The 26,309-nt window shown below is 41.1% G+C and overlaps 1 protein-coding gene across 41 annotated transcripts in view; it reads left to right on the top strand.

The window, feature by feature from the left end:
* The window catches only part of PTPRD (protein tyrosine phosphatase receptor type D), a 1,959,121-nt gene that overhangs the window by 564,361 nt on the left and 1,368,451 nt on the right, over positions 1-26,309 (top strand). For all 41 annotated transcript variants that reach the window (XM_056521458.1, XM_056521449.1, XM_056521479.1 and 38 more), the window contains exon 4: positions 5,431-5,487. The gene's annotated coding sequence lies outside the window, so the exon portion shown is untranslated. The remainder of the gene's footprint in view (positions 1-5,430; positions 5,488-26,309) is intronic.

A 26,309-nucleotide genomic window follows, 5' to 3' on the forward strand; every position in this document is an offset into this window, starting at 1 on the left:
GGGGCAGACCAGCTCTCACACATGAGCTCCTTTTATCAGACATTGGAAAAAGATATCCCATTGGTGATAAGATCTGGAATTATTCTTCAAAAGTTGAGACAGGGCTTCTTTAGGATTTTTTGTGAAAGTTTTTCATAATAAACTTTATTCTACTTTAAATACACCATGAATGCACCTATATACAGACATAGCAGAAAATGATTTTCAGTGCCAGTAAGTGAATAGGTAATCACTAGGGTGCACCTGTCTCTTACTGGAGCTGAAACTACGCACCAAGATTCATGGAAAGTGCAGAACAGAACAAAGGTCATTCCATCTCCCAGGACGCACCACTTATGATTGACACACCCGTTAAATTCTACTCTACTAAGTAACTTATCCAGATGTCTCTAAAATGACAGTTTTACATTCATCCAGCCTTGAGGTAATGACCTTTTCTAAAGCAAATATATTGATCATCCCTTCTCCTTTCATTTTATCTTACATTTGAATTAATTATCAACCCTACACTTTGAAGTGCAGCTAAACCTCTATTGAAATAAAGTTTTTGCATAGCAATGAGAAGTTTTACAACGTGTATCATTAGGAAAAATCTATGTTTAATATAATATTTAATGAATTCCATGTTATCAGCTACTTTCAATAAAGAACATAAGGTGGGGGGGGGATTCTAAATTGTTAAAAAAAGGAATTAATCACTTGTTTTTCTTAGTTTATGTAAAACGCAATAATTATTCCCATAATCATACATCTGTCATGTACACTGAAGCATGCATTTCTAATGAAAAATAAGAATATTCACAAGGTACGTGTGTAATTGTCTGACTACATACTCAATGTATGTGACTAGATGACTGTTGCAAGGATGGAATATGGAAATTGTTAATTCTACACTAGATTAAACCTAAATAATACATAACAATCCCATTGCTATGTTTTACAATCAAATTAAAAAAATGCATATTTATGGTTAAAAAAATACATAGAGAAACATCAGTTTAACACATAGGACCAAGTAAAATGAAGTATGTAAAGCATTCGGGAAATGTAGCATGGCTTCAAAACTTAAGCAATAGCACAGACTAGTGGATTGAAAGAAAGTATCATTTCTATGTGATATAAATGGAGACAATCCTTTTTTATTAGTTTTTTTTTATTTTATTTGATGATGCTAGATCAGTATTGTCATGGTTTGTGGCAAAAGATGACAGAATAGTAATATAACGTTTGTGCTCAAAGTTACATCTCACATCTTGGACCCTTGAACAAATATTTACAGTATAAATCAGGTATTGATATGTATTAGAGATATTTACAAATATTTTAGGTATAACAAAACATTTTAATGTTAATTTACATATTATAAACTTTTTAACCCCCCTTTGTGTCAGCCATTTTTGCAATGCTTGTACCATTTTTTGTAGAGCCGTAACTCTTTTATTTTTCCATCTTCAGAGCCACATAAACACTTTTTTTTATTAAGTGTACAATGTGTTAAAAAAAACTGAAAATTAAAAAAAAATTGCTTTGAATCCTCATATTATGACCCATAAAACTTTTATTATTTTGTCTATGGAGTTGTATGATGGCTAATTGTTTGATCCATAATCTGTCCATTGTTGATAGGAGATTCTTCTACATTTTTAGGGTATATGATGTGACTAAAAATGATTAATTCTTGCATTTGGTACTTTTAATTTTGTTTACGCCGTTCACAGTGATCCATTATTTGGCTGTTATTATTATATTATATTTAATAGTTCAGACATTTCCATGCATGTCAGTACTGAATATGCTTCTTTTTTTGGAGTTCAGATTATTTATTTGATAAATAGGAAGTGGGGGGGGGGGCGGCTATCATGGCATGCAGAGGTTTAATACGCCGGGATCAGATTAAAGTCTGTAATATAAATCCAGCACCCACCATATATATAATATTTAGCTCATGAGTACATGGCAGAGCCATTACCTTTATGTTTGTATATTAATAACAAAAGATATCCCCTGCTGTATGTCCTTTTAGGGCATTTAGTTGTATATGGTTTGGTCCCCTTTTAGTGGCTCCAATTTAATTGGCAAATTAATTGAGATACTAATAAAATATAAGTATTCTCATGGACCTAGCCCATCCACGTATTACCTTGTTGGCCATTTATTTAAATATGTGCCATCTGGGGAATATCAGTATAAGAAATAAGAGTATAAGAAATAAGTTCAGACTCAATATTATTATTGTATTTAAAAATGGTTTAAAACCTGTCACATTTTCACTAACTGGAAATCGTATACCAGATAAGAAAACCTTGAAAAGTGAATTGACTGATTCCTGTTATTTATTGTGGCTATTTGTTAAATGCTGATGAAACATCGTGGGCTTCAGATGGGAGATGTTTTATCTGACATTATCACTCACTGAATTAAGCCAAGTAGCCTGCACTCAATCTGTGCTTGGACTGTCAACACACTACCATTTGGGTGTCTAAAATGTCAGTAAGTTGCATCTAAATGGGCTTTAAGGTCCCTTGTGTCACCAATGTATACATCATGTTGACTTTAATCTGTCAAATCACATTGCATGGATAAAATCAATGAGGTATTCAATTTCACTTGTGCATTACGTAGATTGTCAGATAGTATACACTGAGCCTTTACTCGCAAGGCCTTTATTACAGATATTTTAGTATGTGTTTTAGTAGGTTTTACTTGCTTTGCTAAATGTATAAAGAGTTGAGTAGTATAAAGTTAGCAATGAAATTACACTTGTTTTCTGCCAGAATAATCTCAAGTTCATAGTGTTATTTTTAGTGTAAAATGGCAGAATTTAGATTACAGAGACATCCATCTATTTGTATTTCTCCTTTTTATAATTATTTATGTATTTATTTATTTGTCCATCTATCAGTCTTTGACAATGTATCGTTTTCTCCTCTGGAATGTAAATATTTCTGTAATATCCGATATTAACAATTGTACTACCAAGAACAGTATAAAATGCCTTTTCCTTTAAGTGACTGTTAATTTATAATAGATACATTTTATATTACTGTGGTTTACTGGGACTTTCTCTAAATGAGTTAAGACTTCTGAATTGTGCAGAGCCACAGCTCCATCTAGATGACAGAATCAGCATGTTTAGTGAAAAAAGGGCACTGTGTTAAGGTCTTTTCATAGTTTTTATATTGTATAACATGAGGTTGCTTAACAACAGCAATATAAAATATGCATGTATACCTCTAATATCAATATAATTCAAATCCACATTCAAAGCTGACTCCATTTCCCCCTGAGCCCTATGGCTATCAAACAGATAAATGAAAAATTTAACATTAAATACATAAGGACATGTATATTGGGAAACCTGCAAATTTTGCCAAAGGTACCTCAGATAAAATGACCTCCACTCTTCTGGGAAGACTTTCTACAAGATTTTGCATTGTGTCTGTGGGAATTTTTAAGAGACTTTTGTGAGGTCAGACACTGATGTTGGATGAGAGAGCCTGGCTCACAATCTCACAGTCTATTTTATCCCAAAGGTGTTGGATAGGATTAAAGTCAAGGCTCTGTGCTCACCCACAATGCCTCTACGGATCTTGGCTTGTGCACTGGTGCACATTTATGCTGGAACAGAAATGGGCTTTTCCCAAATTGTTGCCACAAAGCTGAAAGTATTGATACAAATGTCTTGTATATTACCTACCTGACAGATAGCAAAATGCAGTCAGGCAGGTAGGATTCTCTTGATATTCACCAAACCCAAACTTTTCCATCAGATGTCCACAAAGAGAAGTGGGATTCATTACTCCATATGAAATGGATTGCATGCAGCTGCTTGACCATGCAAATCCATGCTTTCAAGCTCCAAGCGCACTGTTTTTGTGCTGATTTTAATGTTAAATTAGGTATAGAACCCTGCGATTACTTGGAGACCCTGCTCTGACTTTACATAAATGGCTGTCATTCCTAAAAACCTACTGTCACCACAGTAAATTGTGGAATATCTAAGAGGGAAGAACTTTTATGAACCGACTTGTTGCAGCCATGACATCCTATTACATGCTGGAATTCAGGGAACTCTTTAGAAAAACCCATTCAGAGTGGGCTTTAAAACATACAAAAACGCTACCCACCCAAAACACATGCACATGCTGATGCTTGCGTATGCTGCCACACTTACTATGCCACCATGGGAGTTGTTGGCATTGTGAAATGCTAGAACTATGTAAACCCTATGGATTATCTGTGAACTGAGAATCTAAGGCCTGGCAGTAAGCGTTCAGTTTTTCTTAATGTTACCCTGGGGGCCGAAGTACAATCGGTAAAATCAGATGTGTACCACATTCATATACAGTATGTTTATATTCATATATAGGAGTACAGATGTGTTGTTTTTAGGTAAAATGAGTACTCCAGTGAAAATTTACTTATCCCCCTATTCAAAAGATAGGGGATAAGTGGCTGATCACAGGGGGTCTGATCACTGGGGCCCTCCTCCATCACTGGGACAGGACCCCGGCACTCTCATTGAGGATTGCGTGTTGTCTACCGGTAGATTGCACGCACATCATTAATTTCTATGGAAGCGCTGATGATGCCTGAGAGCTGTACTCGGGAATTTTTGGTGTTCCCATAGGAATGAATGGAGCGTGTCGGCTGCAGCATGCTCTCCTCACTGAGTGCCAGGTCCCGTCCTGGTGATCGGGGGGCCCCAGCGTTCGGACCCCTGCGATCACCTACTTATCCCCTATCCTGTTGATAGGAGATAAGTTCAATTTCACTGGAGATTTCCTTTAACTTCACATCAAATAGAGAAAATGATTGAAACTCTATTGCAAAAATGCATTTAGATTGGCCTTTGTCGTATGTGTAATTGTACAAGAACAGTATGGTACATATGAAAGATAACCCTAAACATAACAGCCAATTCTTACAAAGGAAAAAATGAATGTATTTAATCTTGTCAAGTATATTGGCTACACAGCGGAATACCCTTAACATATGGTAGTCGGAAGAACTAGCTGTTACTGGAAAAGTAGTTGTTAAACAGTAAATTTGCTACATTATTTTCTTTAATTAGCCTCAAGAAAGCAGTGACAGAATGGTGAAATAACTTAAGTCAGTGCCTCATTTACACCCAGCAGGTATGCCAAAGGCAATGCAATGCTGTCGCTTAGTATATTGCACCTTTTATGCTTATTGTCATGTGCTTTGGATTTAAGCTGCTTTCTTTTTTAGATGACATTGTAGCAATCAGATGCTCTAGCTAATATAGTCTATACTTTAGTTATGTAAACTTAATGGTATTTCTAAAAACAGAACAGTGAGCTTACTGCAACATGAAGGAATGTTTGGATATGTGAAAAACTGAGCTCACTGATAGGATTTATTGTAAAAACAAGCAATTAAATGTTTATGTTTTCATATATTTTTCAGGGAAACCTTCAGAGCAGTCATCAATATTTAATCTCCCAGACGGTGGCCTCATTCTTGGTAAGACTTTTATATACATTGTAACTGTGTCACTTTCTCTATGTCACTGCAGAATGTTTATTATATGCTCAGGTGCCTATATCCTAGTATATTTGAACAGGTAAACCTTATATATTCTGATGTTTGGTTTATGTATTAGATTTACTTTCTACATACAAACAGATGTAAGCTCTAGCAATATCATTTACATAGCATAGATTACAATGTATTTGAAGTTTTAAATGGCAATACAGATGAAAAAGATTAAAATAAAAAATATCTATATCTAAATATACAAAAAATAATATAGATAGCATCAGCATGAGGAGACCATATGGTGGCACAAAGATAGAGCATGGAGGTGGTAGCATAAGCATTAGGAGACCATAGAGCAGCACAATGAGAGAGCCTAGAGGTGGCAGTATCAGCATGAGGAGACCATATGGTGGCACAATGACAGAGCCTGGAGGTGTTAGCATTAGCATGAGGAGACAAATGCGCTACAGTACACTTACAAAGGTATCTGAGTAAAAACACCAGCTGGTGATTACTTTTCCCTCGACTTTCACAGTATCTAGGCCCTTGGCAGATTATCAGGTACAAAATAGTACACTACTGAGATGTAGGTATGTGATATGCACTTATGAGGGCATAAAAATGTGCTACAGTACTCCTAAACCCAAAATTGCAAAAAGACTCTCTCTAAAATACTAAAAAATTATTTCTCCCTCCTGTGAAAATATTTCTGCAGCTGAGGCAACACACAGGTCTCTGCGTCTCTCTGTAATACAATGCTGTTCACAGTGACTGAGGGGTTAATCATTGCAGTAAGAATTAATTTCTGTGCAAATACGCTGTACTCTGTATCCTACAGAAGGCTGAGGTCAAACGCTGCTGCACAAAGCTTTTCTGTGTAACACGCACACAGTGATGTCCGTACTATCTCTATGCAGTGTAATGAATGATATGACAAGCCGCAAAATGCTTGCCAAATATATAGGGCTGTGACATCACAGGGGCGACTGGCTGCTCATAGGCTGCATCCTGGATGTGATTCGTCAGCTTAGATATGCTCATCTCTATTAATAACCTTTCTTTCAATTCTTGTGCTTGGATTTCGTATTGGTTTGTGTTGTTTTTTATTTTTATTTTTTTTAACTGAAACTTTTTATTGAGCATCGTTAATTACAACACAACGTGATCCACACGCAGGTGGAATGGAGTAAATGCTCATCTTTTGTTTTGTAAACAGAGTAAAGATTTGTAATAAGAATTCAACATTACAATGACAGTGGGTCAGAATGTAATCAAAACAGTGAAACTCGGGGTGCCCCACTAGTCCATCACGAATCCATGTCCCTAAATGATGGGGAGGGGGGGGGGGAGGGGGAGATGGAAGGGCAGGCTGCTGTAGTCGGATGTCTAGAACAAAGAGGAATAGGGAGTAGAGCTGAGGGGAGAGAAAGAAAATACCTCTCAAGCGGTGAATCAGAGAGAGTGATCGGACGAAAGGGAGAATGGGAGAAGGGAGGAACAAGGAGAAGCAGGGAACTTGAGAGGGGGGGGCTATATTTGAGAGTAAGTGAGGAAGGAAGAGCAAAATTTGGAGAAGGTAAATTCCTGGGGGGGGGGGGGGGGGGGTAGCCTGAGGAAGTAATGAATTAGAATGGGAAAGGAGGAATGGTATGCGAGATCAGTCATCAGATATCAGATATCAGAGCCACGAGCACCGATGTAGGGAAGAAAAGGATGGATCTCCCTGAAGAAGAGGGAAAGCCAAAAGGTTCAGAGAGGGGGGGGGGGGGGGGTCACATGTGTGCCTATTTTTGTGAGAATTTAGAGTCGAGCCACGGCTTCCATATTTTGAGGAATGATTCATGAGAGCGGTTTGCCCTGTGTGTCATTTCCTCAAATTGACAAATCTGAGCGACCTTCTCCAACCACTCCTGCAGGCTGAAGCCACCTCAAGGGTATCAACGTCTTAGCAGCTGCGATTAAATGAGTTGCCAAGAGGTCCGAGGAAGGAACATAATCAACTGAAGGGCAACCCAACAGGGCCGCCTCAGGGGTAAGGTTGACGTTGCTGCCCACCACCAGGGAAATCGCCGATCCTATTTCACTCCAGTACTTCGCTATGGTGGGGCAGGTCCACCAAATGTGTATATGGGACCCTACGTCAGCCTGGCATCTCCAGCATAGATTTGATTGAGCGAGACCATGGGCATGCATGAATTCGGGAACCCTGTACCATCGGGACAGCACTTTGTAATGTGTCTCCTGTAAACGTATACATCTAGAGTGCCCATGTGAATTGGATAGAATACGTTCAACCTCAACATCAGTGAAGGAATGATTCAACTCAGACTCCCATGAAGCAATGAAAACCGGCCTACTCAGGGCAGCCGCACTCCCGCATGCCACCATGGATCTGGATAGAGTCCAGGGTCTGCTCACCAATGATTGCAGGGAGCGCTCAAAATCAGTCAGGTCTCTAAGGGGGAAGAATCTCTGTACGAATTTTGAACAACAGTCCTTAACATGACGCATATGTAAAAAGGAGTGTGAGCTTCCAGGCGCAATGGTCATTATCACCTCCTCGTTCGGAACCCCGCCGTCAGTGAGTAGCTGTGAAACTATCACCTTGGAAAATTTGGACCACATGGGTTTAAAGGTGGATGTCTCTAACCCAACGACCACAGGTATAAGATGTGCGGGAAGGGATGGGGAGGTTGGGGGAGTAAGTAGTGAGGAAAGCTTGCGCCAGGAAGTGAAAATTCCGCCATATAGAAGATCAGTCCTCCTCCCACCCTTCCGTGAGTAGGGGGCAGGGGGAAGCCAGAGATCCCCAAGAAGGTCTCCGTCATATACAGAGCGGGCCCAGGTAGTGAGATGTGTCGACTCATTAATTTGGGTTAGGTGGACCCATCTCCTTAACTGGACAGCCTGGTATAGTTTTTGAACGTCCGGCATCCCTATGCCCCCCTTGTCTTTGGATCGTGAAAGTAATGTGTGGGATAGACGAGGTCTTTTTTGTTTCCAAACATATTTAGAGAACATGGATTTTATCGATATAAAGAATTGTTCAGGTAGTGCAATGGGCAGCATTTGAAATTTGTAGGTAATCTTTGGGAGGATATAGCATTGGAGAACGTTGCGTCTGCCCAACCAAGAGATTAAGGCGAGATCATATTCCGCTAGAATAGTGGCTTTTTCCTTCAGCATAGAGGCGAAATTCGCATCATAAAGGGATTCAAGTGTGGGGGTGATGTGAATCCCTAGGTATTTTAAATGGGAAGGGGCCCATCTAAATGGGGATTGCGATATAAGTCTAGAGGCGACATCAGGAGGAAGGTGAATTTTGAGAATCTCAGACTTGGAGAGGTTCACTTTGAAGTTTGAAACCTCACCGAAAGTCGTGAATATCTGCAACAGGCTGGGCAGACTCTCCAGGGGGTCCGCCAGTAGAAATAAAAGACCGTCAGCAAAAGCTAGCGTTTTTTAAATCACCATTAGGCGTCGGGTAGCCTTTGATAGATTGTGTCTGACGGACCCTCTGGAGCAAGGTCTCCATTACTAGAATGAACAGAGTGGGCGAAAGGGGACATCCCTGCCTGGTGCCATTTCGTATCTGAAAAGGTGGAGAGATAGAGTCATTGACCAACAAGGATGCAGAGGGCATCGAATAGAGTGACATGATAGCTGATATAAAGGGGTCCGGGAATGAGAATTTCCGCAGGGTGGCAACGATAAAATTCCAGTCTACCCTATCGAAGGCCTTCTCGGCATCTACTCCGAGAAGGGCCAACGATGAGTAAGTGGAGTTTGCGTGAGCAATAGCTAGTAGTAGTTTTGAGGTATTCATGCATCCCTCTCTCCCAGGGACAAACCCAGTTTGCTCCTCGCCAATAAGGTGAGGTAAGAATTTTTTAATGCGGTTGGAGAGCAGTTTTGCCCATATCTTGAGGTCTAAATTTAACAGCGATATGGGGCGAAAACTACCACATTCAGAGGGATCTTTGCCCTCTTTAGCTATCAGGGTTATGTGGGCTTCGAGGGACTGTTTCGGGAGTGGGTGACCTCCGAATAATGAGGAGCACCAGGCAGTAAGATGGGGTAAAAGGAGAGTTTTGAATTTGCGGTAGTAGGTCAGGGGTAGTCCATCGGGGCCTGGGCTTTTACCCATAGCAAAAGAGGAGAGGACTTTTTCTACCTCCTTGGTGGTAATGGGAGACAGCAGCTCAGAGGTCATCAGGTCGTCAAGTTGAGGCAAGGCAAGGTCAGCTATAAACTGAGATATCAGCCGGTCTTTGACCTGCTGATGTGCGGACGGGGCAATCTCATCCAAGTTATACAGACCAGAGTAGAAAGCATGAAAAGCCTTTGCAATCTCAGGGGTGGAGGAGTGAGATGTGCCATTCACATCTTTGATGACATGAATTTGCTGCTTCGCCTTTGCCTTCTTGAGGAGAGATGACATGAGCTTGCCACCTTTGTTACCGTGGGCATATATACGCTGTCTATAGTGTAAGTGCGATTTAGAGGATTTCAGGTTCAGGTGTGCAAGTACCTGTTTCCTGAGAGAGCCAAGTTCGGTTTGGATTTCTGGGGTTGCTAGTTGCTTTATGTGTCTTCTCCATTTCTGCTATGTTTTTGAGGAGGGAGTCTAATTCTCGCTGTCGTTCCCTCTTAAGTCTGGTACCCCAGGAAATGAAAATACCCCTGATATAGGCCTTATGGGCCTCCCACACTACTGGGACAGGTGGTCCAGAGTCAGAGTTGGTCAGGAAAAAGGACTCAATATGCAACTGAACGTCATCTACCGCTGCTGGTTGTTCAAGAATGCGTTCATTTAGCCGCCAGCGCATGTGTCTGGGAATTGAAGGGAAAGGAAAACAGGGGCGTGGTCTGAAATGGTGATGACATCAATACCTGCGGTCGTCAAGTACTGCACCAGTGAGGAGTGAATGAAAAGGTAGTCGAGTCTTTGATGAGAATGATGAGCTGCCGTAAAATGGGAGTAATCTCTGATGGTGGGGTTCAGCAGAGGGGGTAAGGGAAAGACTGAGCGGAGGGGAGAGACAATAGGGTTTGAGAAGCGTGTAAGTCACCAACAGTTTAGAGAAAAAAGTACTGTGACTTTAAAAAGCAACATGTGGACAATAAATCAATGTAGTTTAAGTGTAGACAGGTAGGGGGAAGAGGCAAAAAAACACCAAAAATGATAATAGAGAATGATATGAAAATAACAGGGAAGTAAGTGACCAAAAATATAGATTTCTAGAAACATGCTTCATATATCAGGTCAAAACACCTCTAACCAATTCGAAGAGCTGACCAGCTATTTGCATCAGCAGCGTGGAGGTTCTGCCGTAGCTCTAGGGAGTGAACTGCTTGTCACGGAGTAGATAATCCCAGGGAAGGAATGTCTCTCAATCCAGCAAGGAGAAGTTCAAGAGGTGAGTGGATTATGAAAATGACAGTTCGGGAGTCCGTGGTAGGGGGGGGGGGGGGATGGAGGAGGATGAGGGGAAGCACGGGAACTCGTGCCCACGTCTTCTTATCAGGCCAGTTCCAGGGGTGATGGGAAGGGGCAGTTGGGTTAGGAAATTACCGGATGGAATTACCAACATCTCTGCATAAGTAAGTTCGGAGTCTACTCAGTTCAATAATAATAGGAAACTTCAAGAGTGCAAGTAAACAGGGGGATGAAGAGGGCAGGGGAAGAGAAGTGAGACGCCCTTACAGTGGCGAACAGTCACTGAAATACATCAATGGGCACAGGGATACTTAGCTTCAGCGATCCGGGGGTGGAATTTTCACCGGGGTCTTCCTCTGCTTCTGCTGTTTACCTCGGGTCACATGTCTCCACTCCTCTATGCGGGGGAGTTGCGGGAGAGGTAGCTGGTCAGACAGGGGTAGCCATGAAGGGACCTCTATCGGCGAGATGTCCAAAGAGCCCCAGGCAGCTGTAAGATCTTCGGGTGTCTTAATCACAATACGTTTACCTCCTTTCAGGACGAAGAGACAAAAGGGGAAGAGCCAAGCATAGGTAAGCCCTTTTTCTCGCAGCTTTCCCAACAGGGGACGCATGATGCGACGCTTGAGCAGTGTTGTGGGCGCAATGTCCTGGTATAGCGAGATCTCTTCTTCGCCATAGTGGATCGGTCGCTTCTCTCTAGCCGCCTGCAGGATCGCTGCTGTATCCACATAAGAAAGCAAGCCACAAATAACATCTCGGGGTGGCTCGTTCGGCTTAGGTTTAGGTCTGAGAGCCCTATGTATGCGCTCTATGACTATGCGCTTTGCTCGGTCTGGTCCTAGGAGGCCCTCGGAGATTCCCTGCGCAATTTTGGAAAGTGCTTCATTCACCCAGGTTTCGGGTAGACCTTTAAAACGGATATTTTTCCTCCTGCTCCTGTTTTCTTGGTCCTCAATAAGAGTGAGCGCACTGTTAATATGCGATTCAAGCATGCCCGATCTGTCAGCAAGTGCAGCCGAGTGGGTGGTAAGCTCTGCGCACACCGTCTCCAGGGCTTCTGTGCGGTGTCCAATAGCCTGGACCTCGGCCTTGATTTCAGCAAGGTCAGCTCTCACGGGCTTCAGCGCTTGTGTGAGGGTTTTCTTCAGGAAGGCTTTCAGTAGCGCGGGTGTAAGAGTTGAGGCCCCCGCTCCCTCCGAGTCGCTGTCCTGCTCCTCTTCCTTCGAGTGCAGGCGCGTTAAAGGTTCCAGCGCCATCTTGGATGCCCTGGCTGGGGAGCGGTCTACTCTTTTAGCAAAGAACTGAGAAACGTCCGCTTGGCTTTTCTGAGATTTCGGTACACCGGGTGGGTCACTAGGCTGGTAGCGACCAATTTTCCCCATCACCAGTCAGATGAAAGTGGAATAAACGGTGCTGTTTGGGGCGCCAGGCAGGAGAGCTCCATCTCACACAGCCATTCCAGTCCGCGGCCAGGCTCCGCCCCCTGGTTTGTGTTGTTGTATATTCTTTTCAGCCTTAAAAACTGTGAATAAGGAATGCTGGATTCCGTTGTACCGAAGTCAAGGCTTTGTTTTTTGGCATATTTTTTCACCTCATAGCTCTTTTTATTATTTCTCTTTGCAGATTTTTTGGTGTTCCACGTGTCCCTCAGGGTTGGTTTCATAATCCATTCTGTCCCTCATGAATTTGTCTCTTTTTTTGTGTTTTAACCCCTTAACGACAAGTGCTGTAAATGTACGGCGCTGCTAAGCGTCACTTAGAGCATTTACGGGGCTACGTTCCGTGATCACCGCATCTCCAGACGCGGGGATCAGGTCGGGATGGCTGCTGTTATCTAACAGCAGCCATTCCGGGATATCGCCCAGAGGGGTCCTTAGACCCCCTCTTGTCGGCGATCACCATGATTCTTTGGTCAATTCAGACTGGCGAATCACAGCCTTTCCGGTCCGATACAGCCTGTCCGATACAGTGCCAATCACCCAGAAGGATAGGAGGGAGTTGGAAGGGGTACCACCTCCACCTTTCCCCTGCCATTGGTCGGTCAGGACTGACCGACCAATGGCAGATGGGGGGTGAGGGGTTAAAATCCCCCACTCTTCCTGGACTACCAAATGTGTTCAGAGCAGGGGGATTTGCAGGTGGCGGGCAGCGATCGGCAGGCAACATGCGGCGGTTACCGGGCAGCGATCCTGTGCGGCTACGGTAGAGGGCTCTTGTGCGGCGGCTACCGTCCGATGGCAATCGCTGTGAGTATGCTGCTAGTGGTTTGCAGAACTACAACTCCCAGCATGCCCAGACAGCCTTTGGCTGTCTGGGCATGCTGGGAGTTGTAGTTTTGCAACATCTGGAGGGCCACATTTTATAGATCACTGTGCAGTGGTCTCCAAACTGTGCCCTTCCAGATGTTGCAGAATTACAAATCCCAGCATGCCTGGACAGTTTCGGCATGCTGGGAGTTATAGTTTTTCCACATCTGGAAGAGCACAGTTTAGAGACCACTATACAGTGCTGTCCAAGCTGTAACTCTCCAGATGTCACAAAACTTGAACTGCAAGTATGCCCAGACTGCCCAGACATGCTGGGAGTTGTAGTTCTGCAACATCTGGCCCTTCAGATGTTGCCGAACTACAACTCCCAGCATGCCAGGGCAGTCTGGGCATGCTTGCAGTTCAAGTTTTGCAACATCTGAAAGGCCACAGTTTGAAGACCACTACATAGTGGTCTCCAAACTCTTCTCCTCCAGTTGTTGCATAATTACAACTCCCAGCATGCACTGACAGACTATGCCTGATGGGAGGTGTAGTTTAGCAACAGCTGGAGGTACACTGGTGCAGAAACACTGCAGTAGCCTGTTACCTAGCTCAATGTTTCCCAACCAGTGTGCCTACAGCTGTTGCATAACTGGAACACCCAGCATGCATGGCCTGTCAGTGCATGCTGGGAGTTGTAGTTTTGCAACAGCTGAAGGTTTGCCCCCCTCCCTCCATGTGAATGCAAAGACCCCCAAAACACCCCACATGTGTTTGACAAATTTTCATTAATGTTGGACATGAAAATGAAAAATAAGATTTTTTTTAACTTAAATGCTGGTGCTACCCCAAAGTTTTAATTATCACAAGAGGTAATAGGAAAAAAGTCCCACAAACTTTGTAACCCCATTTTTTCTGTGTAAAGAAATACCCCATATGTCGATGTAAAGTGCTCTGTTGGCGCACTACAGGGCCCAGAAGAGAAGGAGCGCCATTGGGCTTTTGGAGAGAGAATTTGGCTGGAATTGAAGGCCATGTTTGTTTACAAAGCCCCCATGCTGCCAGAACAGTGGACCCCCCTCACATGTGACGCCATTTCGGAAACTACACCCCTGACATAATGTAACAAGGGGTGCAGTGAGCATTTACACCCCACAGGTGTCTGACAGATTTTTAGAACAGTTGTCTATGAAAATGAAAAATTACATTTTTCATTCGCACAGGTCACTGTTCCAAAGATCTGTCAAACACCAGAGGGGTGTAAATGCTCACTTAGGGTCACATGTGTGGGTCCACTGTTTTGGCACCATGGGGGCTTTGTAAACGCACATGGCCCCCAACTTCTATTCCAACCAAATTCTCTCTCCAAAAGCTCAATGGCGCTCCTTCTCTTCTGAGCATTGTAGTGCGCCAGCAGAGCACTTGATGTCCACACATGGGGTATTTCCATACTCAGAAGAAATGGGGTTACAAATTTTAGGGGGCTTTTTCTCCTATTACCCCTTGTACAAATGAAACATTTGGGATATCACCAGCATGTTTGTGAAAAAAAAAACACATTTTTCATTTTCACATCCAACTTCAGCGAAAATTCGTCAAAGACCTGTGGGGTGTTAAGACTCACTGTACCCCTTGTTACCTTCCTTAAAGAGTTTAGTTTCCCAAATAGTGTGCCATGTGTCTTCTTTTTTTATTATTATTTTTTTGCTGTTCTACCACCATTTTCGCCTCCATATTGCTGCTATTCCTGTGAAACACCTAAAGGGTTAACAAAGTTTCTGATTGTCATTTTGAATATTGTGAGGGGTGTAGTTTCTATAATGGGGTCATTTATGGGGAATTTCTTACAGAAAGTCCCCTCAAATCCACTTAATTCAAACTTAACTGGCCCTTGAAAAGTTCAGATTTTGAATTTTTCGTGAAAATTTGGATAATTGCTGCTAGAATTTGAAGTCCTCTAATGGGTTTAAAAAGTAAGAACGTATAAATTTTATGATGCAATTATAAAGTAGACATATTGGATATGTGAATCAATATATAATTTATTTGCAATGCCTATTTTCCTTATAAGCAGAGAGTTTCAAAGTTGGAAAAATGCAAAACTTTAAAAATGTTCATGAAATTTAGGAATTTTTCACCAAGAAATGATGCAAGTATCCATGAAAATTTACCACTAACATAAAGTTGAATATGTCATGAAAAAACAATCTCGGAATCAAATTCATAAGTTAATGCATCTCAGAGTTATTAATTTTTAAAATGACAGTGTTCAGATTTGCAAAAAACGGCTGTGTCCTTAAGGACAATATGGGCTGCATCCTTAAGGGGTTAAAGGAGCTGGTAGCCACCGACTCGCTCACACGGGTCTGGTATTCAGCTTTGGCTTTGCACATTTGTGTTACAATAGAAGTATATTCTTGTTGGATTCTATTCAGAAGCAATTCCTGTAGCTTAGCATCATGCTTTAGATGGACTTCCTCCCAAGCCTGTAGAAAACTTGCGTGGTCCTGAAACTGCGAGGGACTTTTAAATAGGAACATAGTACTCTGGGAACACGACCACTATCTACATATGACTTTAGGGAATTCACTGTCCAAAACGTATGCACTTCTCGATCTGCTAGAGAAGTAATATGCTGTTCTAAAGCTTTCATGCTCATATTGGTAAGCATGTCTTTGTTGTTGCAAGAAACAACTCCCCCCCCCCCCACATCCTGTGTCCCTGATTGTAGTGACTTGGAAGTCTCCTGCATTGGCTCAGCTTCAGAATCCTCCATAATTCAAGTGCTCCTACAGGTGTGCTCTAGATCGGAAAGTTACAGCAACAATAACACAGTCCACTAGAGATAAAGGATATCTGGCACTGCCTGTGTATGCAACCAAGGAATCAAACGATAGGAGGTGTGACCAAGCTGGAGTCTCTCTGCGCTGCCTGTACCGGTGGTGCTCTATTGAATTCAGCAATTCAATGTCCATGCAAGGTGAAAGGTAAATCAAAACAATGGCACTCACCATCCGGTTTATACCGATTTATTGGATCTTTATCACAAACGCACACGAGATACATAGTTTCTAAAGGGAGGTATCACAGGAGCGAGAGGAGATGCTTCCCTGTAGAAGCTAAGTGTCTCGTGTGCATTTGTGATGAAGATCCAATAAATCAGTATCAACCGGATGGTGAGTGCCATTGTTTTTATTTACCTTTCACCTTTCATGGACATTGAATTGCTGAATTCAATAGAGCACCACAGCACAAAGAGAATCCAGCTTGGTCACTTCTCCTATCGTTTGATTCATTGGTTGCATACATGGTGGGCAGTGCCTGATCTCCCTTGTCTCTAGTGGACTGTGTCAATAGTAAATAGGTCGGTTTGTGAAACCATGCCCCTTTTTGGACTGACCACACCCCCTTTGTGACAGACCACACCCCTCTGTATTTTCCTGTTGCACAGTGGGCCTCCTTTACTAAGAGTGTAGGTTTTTTACTAGTGGGATTCCACTATATTTACTATGGGGAACACAGATTTACAAGGTCGGGAAAATTTTCTGACCAGCTTTTCCTGGGTGTAAATTTCCAGCCATTTATTCACATGATTTTCTGTGAATTCAATATTAAATAGGTCGGGTTTGAAACCACGCCCCTTTTGGGCCTGCAACAGACCACGCCCCTTTTTCGGCTTTTCACAATGCAATGTCGGATTAGTTGGATTTTCCTGTTGCACCGTGTCTGAGACATGTCTCAGGCAGTCTCAGACATGTCTCAGACACTGTGCACCAAAATAACTTGGAAAACCCAAACAAAAATGAGGGGATTTTAGCTTGGTAAATGACGGCCATTGTGTAGTTCAATTGTTGAGATTTTGAGCAGCCTGACACAGTTTATTGAGCATGTTCAGTAATACGCATAATAGGGTCAGTGCACATATGCGGAGTTACCTTTCTTTTATTGTAGAATATCATATCAGCCTTTTTTTTAATTTTTATTAAAGAATGCTTAATTTCTGTCAAACCCCTAGACAGCTCTGGTAGCTATTGTGATATGCATACAGTACAGCACAAGATAAAAGGAAGCTGTCACCAGACCTGATATATCTAATGAAAAGTATCTATAACATGCGGCTAGAGAAGCATTTGTTCTTAGGTCCTTCTAACCCTGTTGACTGGCATCTCTAAATCTCATTTGGACTGCTAGTGGAGGTTTTACACAATATGCAAACAGTTAGGTATAGAACAATGTATTTGGAGTTCAGGACTTAGATCAGTAACTGCAATGCCACCTCATTTGGCTCTATCACATTTCATTTAGTCTATACATATGGGGGGAGATTTATCAAAACCTGTGCACACGAAAAGTTGCCCAGTTGCCCATAGCAACCAATCAGATAACTTCTTTTATTTTGCAGAGGCCTTGTTAAAAATTAAAGAAGCGATCTGATTGGTTGCTATGGGCAATTGGACAACTTTTCCTCTGCACAGGTTTTGATAAATCTCCCCCATGGTGTATGTATTAGGAACTTATACACCAACCATTCTAGGAAAACTAGAAGTGAATAGATCACAAATGTTTATTAAGGAGGATCTTATAAATAGATAAGTAAATCTGTCCTGGTGGCAGACCTATAATTTTAAAATTAAATATTAGTATTGTAGGAACAATAGGACAAAGCAATAACTTTGTTTTCTCCTAATTGCTGAAAATGCTATTTGGAGAGTAACCTAGTTGTTGTGTACGTTCTAAATGTACGATATATATATATATATATATATATATATATATATATATATATACTCCCAAAATAAAGCAGCACTACTTATCCAGTCCAACCAAAAAATTGGTGCCAGCGTCCCAAAGGACTTGATCAGAGTCCATCCAAGACAAGAACCAGATACAGACGCAGCACTCCAACAAAATAAGTGATTTAATATCTCATGTCAACATAACAACGTTTCAGCTCCTCCTGGAGCATGCTTGAAATAGGCTCCAGGAGGAGCTGAAACGTTGTAATGCTGACATGAGATATGAAATCACTTATTTAGTTGGAGTGCTGCGCCTGTATCTGGTTCATATATATATATATATATATATATATATATATATATATATATATACATAATCTGCAGGATCTTGATTTTTTACAAAGAAAGTTAAAACGTACTTGTTCTTTAGCTTCATATTAGCATATTCTACAAAGGACGTGAGCTTCTTATCTTATTTTATTCCATTTTTTTGTATGATCAAAGTCATTTAATGAATACTGAATTAGTAATTCTGATTGTTTTGTTAATGACTTGTATTAGAGATTTTGCTTGATGATAGTGACAGCAGTAGGGAAGTTCATTTTCTAATCATGCTGGCTCAGTCATTAGTCAACCTCTCTTACTTGACCTACATATAATATGAAGGATTTTAAATAGTATGTCAATATGCTGAATAAAATGCTTTTCATTGCTAGCTGTGTTATCCTTGGTTTGATACATTTTTGACTGTACCTGTTCCCTGAAATCAATTTTTAAAAATCCTATTTATAAAATTACATTTTACCCTACTTGGCGATCATCTGCAATTTGAATGTGAAAAAATGAAATCATTCATAAAATAATATAAATAGACTAATGTAATAACAATAAAATATTAGAAAGAAAAAAAAATAACCTCTTAAGCCAATTTTGGTCTTATTGCCACACTTTCATCATTATTTTCATTGTCACATTTTAAGAGCTACAGTATGTCATATAAGTCAGCCCCTCACATTTTTGTGAATATTTTATTATATCTCATGTGACAACACTAAATAAATTATACTCTGCTACTCTGCTAATGTAAAGTAGTGAATGCACAGCCTGAATAACAGTGCTTAATGTTGTGTACCCACAAAATAACTCAACACACAACCATTAATGCCTAAACCTTGGCAACAAAAGTGAGTACACCTCTTAGCGGAAATGTCCAAATTGGGCCCAAATTGTCAATATTTGCCACTAGAGTCCTCTTCTCCATGACAACATCATGGAGCTTTTGGATGTTGGAAACCTTGCACTCCCCCATCTTCAATTTGAGGATACCCCATAGATTGTCAATAGGATTTAGATCTGGAGACATGCCAGTCCATCACCCTCAGCTTCTTTAGCAAGACAGTAGACTTCTTGAAGGTGTGTTTGGGGTCAGTATTATTTTGGAATACTGACTTTCGGCCCAGTCTCTGAAGGAAGAAAATCATGCTCTACTTTTGTATGTTACAGTGCATGTTGGCATTCATAATTCCAGTAATCCATGTCTCCAGTCTGCTTGTCTTTAGCAAACTGTTTGTGAGGTTTTTTTGTGCTTTATCTTTAGAAGAGGCTTCCTTCTGGGACAAATGTCATGCAGACCAATTTAATGCAGTGTGTGGCCTAATCTCTGGATATGACATTGAGCACATGCACTTAACTTGTTTAGTCGGCTATAGTGAGACCTGCTCTGAGTGGACTTTGTCCCGAGGTGCCATGAGGTGCCATATTGAACTTACAGTGACCTGTATTAGAAAGTGTGAGAGCGATAACACCAAATTTAAGACACCTGCTCCCCATTTACATCTGAGTCCTTGTAACACTTATAAATCACATGGCATCTGGATGGGAAAAGGGCTTATTGGACCCAATTTGCTCATTTCTACTTAGGGGTGCACTCAGTTTTGTTGCCAAGATGTAGACATTAATGCTGTGTGTTAAGATTTTGTGAGAGAACACAACACTGTTATACAGGCTTTAACCCTTTGAGGACTAAGGGACTTATTTGTCCCATGTTTTTAAATGCCTGATGCAGGCAATTAAAACATGGGACAAATACGTCCCTTGGTCCTCAAAGAGTTAAAGTTTTAGCTGATTGGTGTTATTTTTTTTTATTCAGCTTATACAGTGCACCATAGGCAAGTATTTATCCTTTAATAACACAGACTATTTTGACACCATTCTGGGATTTATATGCTAAAAAAAACTTTTAGCATTTTATTTGTTGAAGAAAGATTAAAAAACCAATTGCCTACTATATTTACACAATGATACACGCTTTATTTTAAAATGGAAGCTGTGTAATCCTTGTTTTTTTTTTTTTACAATATAAGCTTCAGTTTTATTGGTACCAATTTGGGGGGTACATTCATCTTTTTAATTACATCCACAATTAAGAGCAGAGAAACGGAGCAACTCACCACACCAAACCAGATGATCTTTGCAAGTGGTACTTTATTCATAAAGCTTCATCCAAAGACGACAAGCAGGGAAGAGTGCATGGGAGACGCGGGGGTATCCTCTCGGTGACGGGACCGTTTGGCGCCGGAGCGCTTCGTCAGACCAGGATCCCGGTCTGACGAAGCGATCCGGCGCCAAACGGTCCCATCACCGAGAGGATACCCCCGCCTCTCCCGTGCACTCTTCCCTGCTTGTCGTCTTTGGATGAAGCTTTATGAATAAAGTGCCACTTGCAAAGATCATCTGGTTCGGTGTGGTGAGTTGCTCCGTTTCTCTGCTCTTAATTGTGGATGTATTGCATGGACTTAGTTTGTACGTAGAGCACCACCGAAGTCCCTACAGCAGTTGCAAGGAAAGACACAGCACAGTTGCGCTATTGCCTATCCTAAGTGTGAACAAGGGTGGTGCCGAGTCTCTATCCAATTGGTCATCTTTATAATTATTTTGATCATTTTTGTTATACAATTACATTGTTTATTTTTTCTTGATGCTCTGACCGCTCATAAAATTTTGCAATGGTCCCATGTAAAACCGTCAGTTCATCACAATCATCTTATGAGGTGAAGAGAAGTTTGTGATTACACCGGGGTGATATAGGGGTTAACCCCTATACGCAAAATCAGGTAAATGTATGTGGGGATTTGGGATAACTTCCCGCATCACCACATACATGTTCTTCATGAGAATAAACTGTCACAGCGCTGCCGGGCTCTGTGACAGTTTATTGAGCTCGGCTGTGCTGCCAGGGACCAAACGCAGCGATCCCTGGCCAGTGATCACTCTAATGGGCCCGTCAGTACAGATAGACCAATAGCAGGGATATTGCGGGGTCTCCTCCGTTGCTTCACACAGTGAAGCGATCAGAGGAGAGGGGCCCTGACGGAGGAGGCTACCCGCAGCACTCAGGATCGGAGCTCTGTAGACCTTGTAGACAAGGATTCTATACAAAGATCTGAGCTGAGATGTCCTTCCTGCTCAGCACCTTGGACACGTCCAAGGCGTTGAGCAGGAAGGTCATCTCAGCTCAGATCTGTTTGTTTTTGCTATCAAGCTCCAATTTGCTCCATTTGTTATGAAGTTTCTACAATAAAAGGAAAATGAAAATGCAAGAAACGAACATCGTAATCGTGAGTTATTACCCGGATGGGTCTATCATTTAAATGGAGCATTATTAATGTTATCCTATCACACATTGTGAGAACATTTGGATGTCTGAACAGGAAAAGGTGTAAACCCCTAGTGGGAACACACATTGTGAACTTTAGCAGGAGTATAGAAACCTTGTGTGTATAAGTGCATTGAACTCCGTTGTCATGGCAACAGAAGCTGATCAGCCCCTATCTAAGGTAGAGACTGATCTGCTATCCTATGCCTGCCAGTATAAAACAGACAGAGGCATAATTCAGTGGAGTACAGATGTGTACTCCATTGAATTATGTGTTTCATAGTAAAAAAGATTAAAGTGTTAAAAAATGTGAACAAAAAAATTAGAAAAAAAGTGAAAAAATTTGTAAGAATATAATAAAATAAATTATATTTATATATATATATATATATATATATATATATATATATATGTATATATATATATATATTATACACACCAAAACACACAAAAAAATAGTCCCCCCAAAAATGTTGACATGTTCCGCAAAAAAAGAATCCTCTCACAATTGTGTCTGTAAAAAAATAAATAAAAAGTTATGGCTCACCGGACATGGCGACTTACAAACATGATTATTATTATATTTTTTTTTTTACAAAAATAATTTTTAGGCTATAAATGTACTAAAATATAAAATAGTATATAAATTTGATATTGCCATAATCGTATTAACCTGCAGAGTAAAGTTAACATGTCATTTATACCGCATGACGAACAACCTAAAACATTTTTATAAAAGACAACCGTAGAATGGATTTTTTTTTATTTATACCACCTCATAGAAAATAAAATAAAAAATGATCAGAGTGTCACATGTACCCTAGAATGGTAACAATATAAGTGTCAACTTGTCTCCCAAAAATGTTTTGGAACCCCAAGGCCTCTGCAACTTTATATGATGACAGAAAAATATCCTCAAAAAAGGCCTCAAAATCCACACAGCACCCCTTCATGTCTGAGGCCTGTGTGTGAGTCACGTAGTGCACAATGGCCACATAATGGATATTTCTAAATACCTCAGAATTCAGGGAATAAATCATGAGTTGCACCCCTTCTTTAAGGGGTGCAGTTTATAAAATGGGGGGATTTATGGGGGTATCTAACATACAGGCCCCTCAATTCCACTTCAAAACTGAACTGGTCCCTGAAATATCAGATTTTAAATTTTCTTGAAAATCTTGAAAATTACTACTAAACTTATAAACCTTCTAACATTCTAAAAAAGTTAAAGAATGTTTATCAAATGATGGGAACATAAAGTAGACATATTGTAGATGTGAATTAATCATTAATTTGATGCCTCATGACTATTTATTGTACGAGCAGAAAATGTAAAACCTAGAAAAATAATATTTTTTTCTTTTTTCTTTGCAAAATTTTGGAATTTTTCACAAAAACAGCTGAATATAACATTTAAAAATTTACCACTAATGTAAAGTTCAATATGTCACGAAAAAACGATCTCAGAATTGTTTTCATTAGTAAAAAGCATTCAAAAATTATTACAAAAATGGACGCATTTCAGATTTTAAAAATTTGCCTTGGTCATTAAGGTCAAAACAGGCTAAGGAGTAAAGGGGTTAAATAGCTTGGATCTGACCTTGCTCCATCATCTTGATGCCCAAGTATGGTGGGATGTTGAAGGTACTACCAGACAGCACTGCATATGCACAGCAGATATCAGCAAGAGATTCAAAGATAATGTAAAAGCTCTTTTGTAAAAGTTTGTTCCTACTTCCTAGTCTTTAAAAGTTTGTGGACTACTTCCTAGGATATAGCAGAAATGGGCCATCTGCTTGTCTTGGTTCCTACTAGACATGAGCGAAGTTACAGTGATTCGATTCGTCACAAACTTCTCGGCTCGGCAGTTGCTGACTTTAGTCTGCATAAATTAGTTCAGCTTTCAGGTGCTCCGGTGGACTGGAGACTCTCTCCTAGGACACTTTTTAAGTTCTCTGTGATACAGTAAGCAGTCAGTAGATTGCTTCTACGGAACAAAGCTATGCCATATATCGGCACTCTTATACTACAGTGCAGTCTGAGGCAGACTTTATTAACAGAGATATGCAGGTGAGTTATTTGAACTTAACAACACCTGTAATTTTAGCTTTCAGGTGCTGTGATCAGTATTGATCACCGCATTTAAAAGGTTAATGGCAAACATTGGGTTTCTCACTGATGTCTGCCATTAGCAGCGAGTCTCTAATATCAGCCGGTCCCTGCCATCTATGAAGCAAGTGCTCACTTTATAGGTATTAAGTAGCAGACCGCCAGGACATAAATGTATGTTTGTTGCCAGTAAGGGATTAGATGAATTACGTTGCAGGAATATTGTTGGTGCCTACACATTTTATTGGCAAAATATTTTAAATTCAGTAAATTTTAGTTCTATAATGTGTTTCAAATTAAACTGCAAAATAAATTAGAGTAACAACTTAATATTACAATTGCACTCACAATAGTAAACACTAAGGTAAAAAAAAATGCTTTACAGATGTGTTCACACCTATTTATCATGAAATCCATTCAACTCCCATATTGTTGAGTGGATTAGACAGTGGCTGAATGACAATGGAGTATATTCAGAACAAGGTCTTGCTACCAGTGGGGTACCTCAGGGATCTGTACTGGGACCAATATTGTTTATATTGAAAAAGGTCTCGATGGTAAGGTATGTCTTTTTGCTGATGACACAAAGATATGTAACATGGTTGATGTTCCTGGAGGGATACACCAAATGGAAAAGAATTTAGGAAAACTAGAAGGATGGTCAGAACTCTGGCAACTGAAATTGAATGTGGATAAGTGCAAGATAATTCACCTGGGGCGTAAAAACCCTCGGGCAGAATATAGAATATTTGACACAGTCCTGACGTCAGTATCTGAGGAGAGGGATTTAGGAGTCATTATTTTAGAAGGTAGGAAGACAATGTAATAGAGCAGCAGGAAATGCTAGCAGAATGCTTGGATGTATAGGGAGAGGTATAATAAGTAGAATGAGAGAAGTGCTCGTGCCGCTGTACAGCACACTGGTGAGACCTCACTTGGAGTATCGTGTGCAGTACTGGAGGCCATATCTCCAAAAGGATATACAGGGTGGGCCATTTATATGGATACACCTTAATAAAATAGGAATGGTTGGTGATATTAACTTCCTGTTTGGGGCACATTAGTATATGTGAGGGGGGAAACTTTCAAGATGAGTGGTGACCATGGCAGACATTTTGAAGTCGGACATTTTGAATCCAACTTTTGCTTTTTCAATAAGGAGAGGGTCATGTGACACATCATACTTATTGGGAATTTCACAAGAAAAATCAATGATGTGCTTGGTTTTATTGCAACTTTATTCTTTCATGAGTTAGTTACAAGTTTCTGACCACTTATAAAATGTGTTCAATGTGCTGCCATTGTGTTGGATTGTCAATGCAACTCTCTTCTCCCACTCTTCACACACTGATAGCAACACTGCAGGAGAAATGCTAGCACAGGCTTCCAGTATCCATAGTTTCAGGTGCTGAATGGGCAAAACTAAAATTGGAACAGGACCCTCAGTTTACGCAGAAGATTTTGTTCAGTGATGAGGCAAAATTTTATGTGAATGGTGAAGTTAACAAACAAAACCACTGCTATTGGTCTGACACTAACCCACATTGGATAGATCCCTACATAACTGTTGGAACACAAAAATTGATGGTATGGTGTGGTATATGGGGTACAAAGATAGTGGGGTCATTCTTCTTCAATGGAAACCTCAAGGCCACTGGATATGTGAAATTGCTACATGATGATTAGACTGGTGCACTAGAAAAATGTTCAAAAAGAAAACTCAAGCTGTTGCTAAACTACAACTCTCAGCATGCCCATACATGCCCAAAGGCTGTCTGGGCATGCTGGGAGTTGTAGTTTTGCAACAGCTGGAGTCTCCCTGTCTGGGTAGACACTGCCAGAAGGGTCTGCTCACATTATACAAAACGGACAATGTGAACAGAGCTTCAGATTAACTAGCCTTGTTCCCTTCTGTAGCTCCGCCCCTAATGATGTCATCACTAGGGGGCGGAGCTACACTGACCTGCCCGGTACTTCATCTTCTGTATACACTATATACAGCTATCTATAGATAGCTGTATATAGTGTATACCACCCAAAGGGTTAACCTAGACTGTCAGGCAGTGTAAGTTAACTCTTCCCCAGCTGGGCTTGCGCATAGCGCACAGCTCAGCAAGGGGTTAAGTGACCCAGCAATGTGTATACTGTATACACATTGCAGGCTCACTGTAAGTTCTTGCTGGGCAGTAGATATACGATGTATACCTACGGCTCAGCATCAGCTGTTCTCCCGGCTCTGTAGCCCTGAGAACAGCTGATCCTGACATTCACATAAGGACGATCGCAGTGGGTGTCAGGAGGAGTGACATCCGCTGGGATCTGTCCCTTACTGCAGGTACTAATACTCCCAACATGGAGTACACTCTGCTCGATGCTGGGAGCTGTAGTACCTGCATTAATAGAGATATCGCAGCGAGTGTAATTTCTGACACCCACTGCGATCTGTCTATTAATGCAGGTACTACAGCTCCCAGCATGGAGCAGAGTGTACTCCATGTTGGGAGAAGTAGTACTTGTAGTGAAGGAAAGATCACTGCGGGTATCACTCCTGACGCCCGCTGTGATGCCCCCTGTGTAATGTATGGATGCGGCGGCCGCTCTCCTATGGTCCCCTG

Source organism: Hyla sarda, chromosome 1, assembly GCF_029499605.1.
Source record: "Hyla sarda isolate aHylSar1 chromosome 1, aHylSar1.hap1, whole genome shotgun sequence".
NCBI classification, from domain to species: domain Eukaryota; kingdom Metazoa; phylum Chordata; class Amphibia; order Anura; family Hylidae; genus Hyla; species Hyla sarda.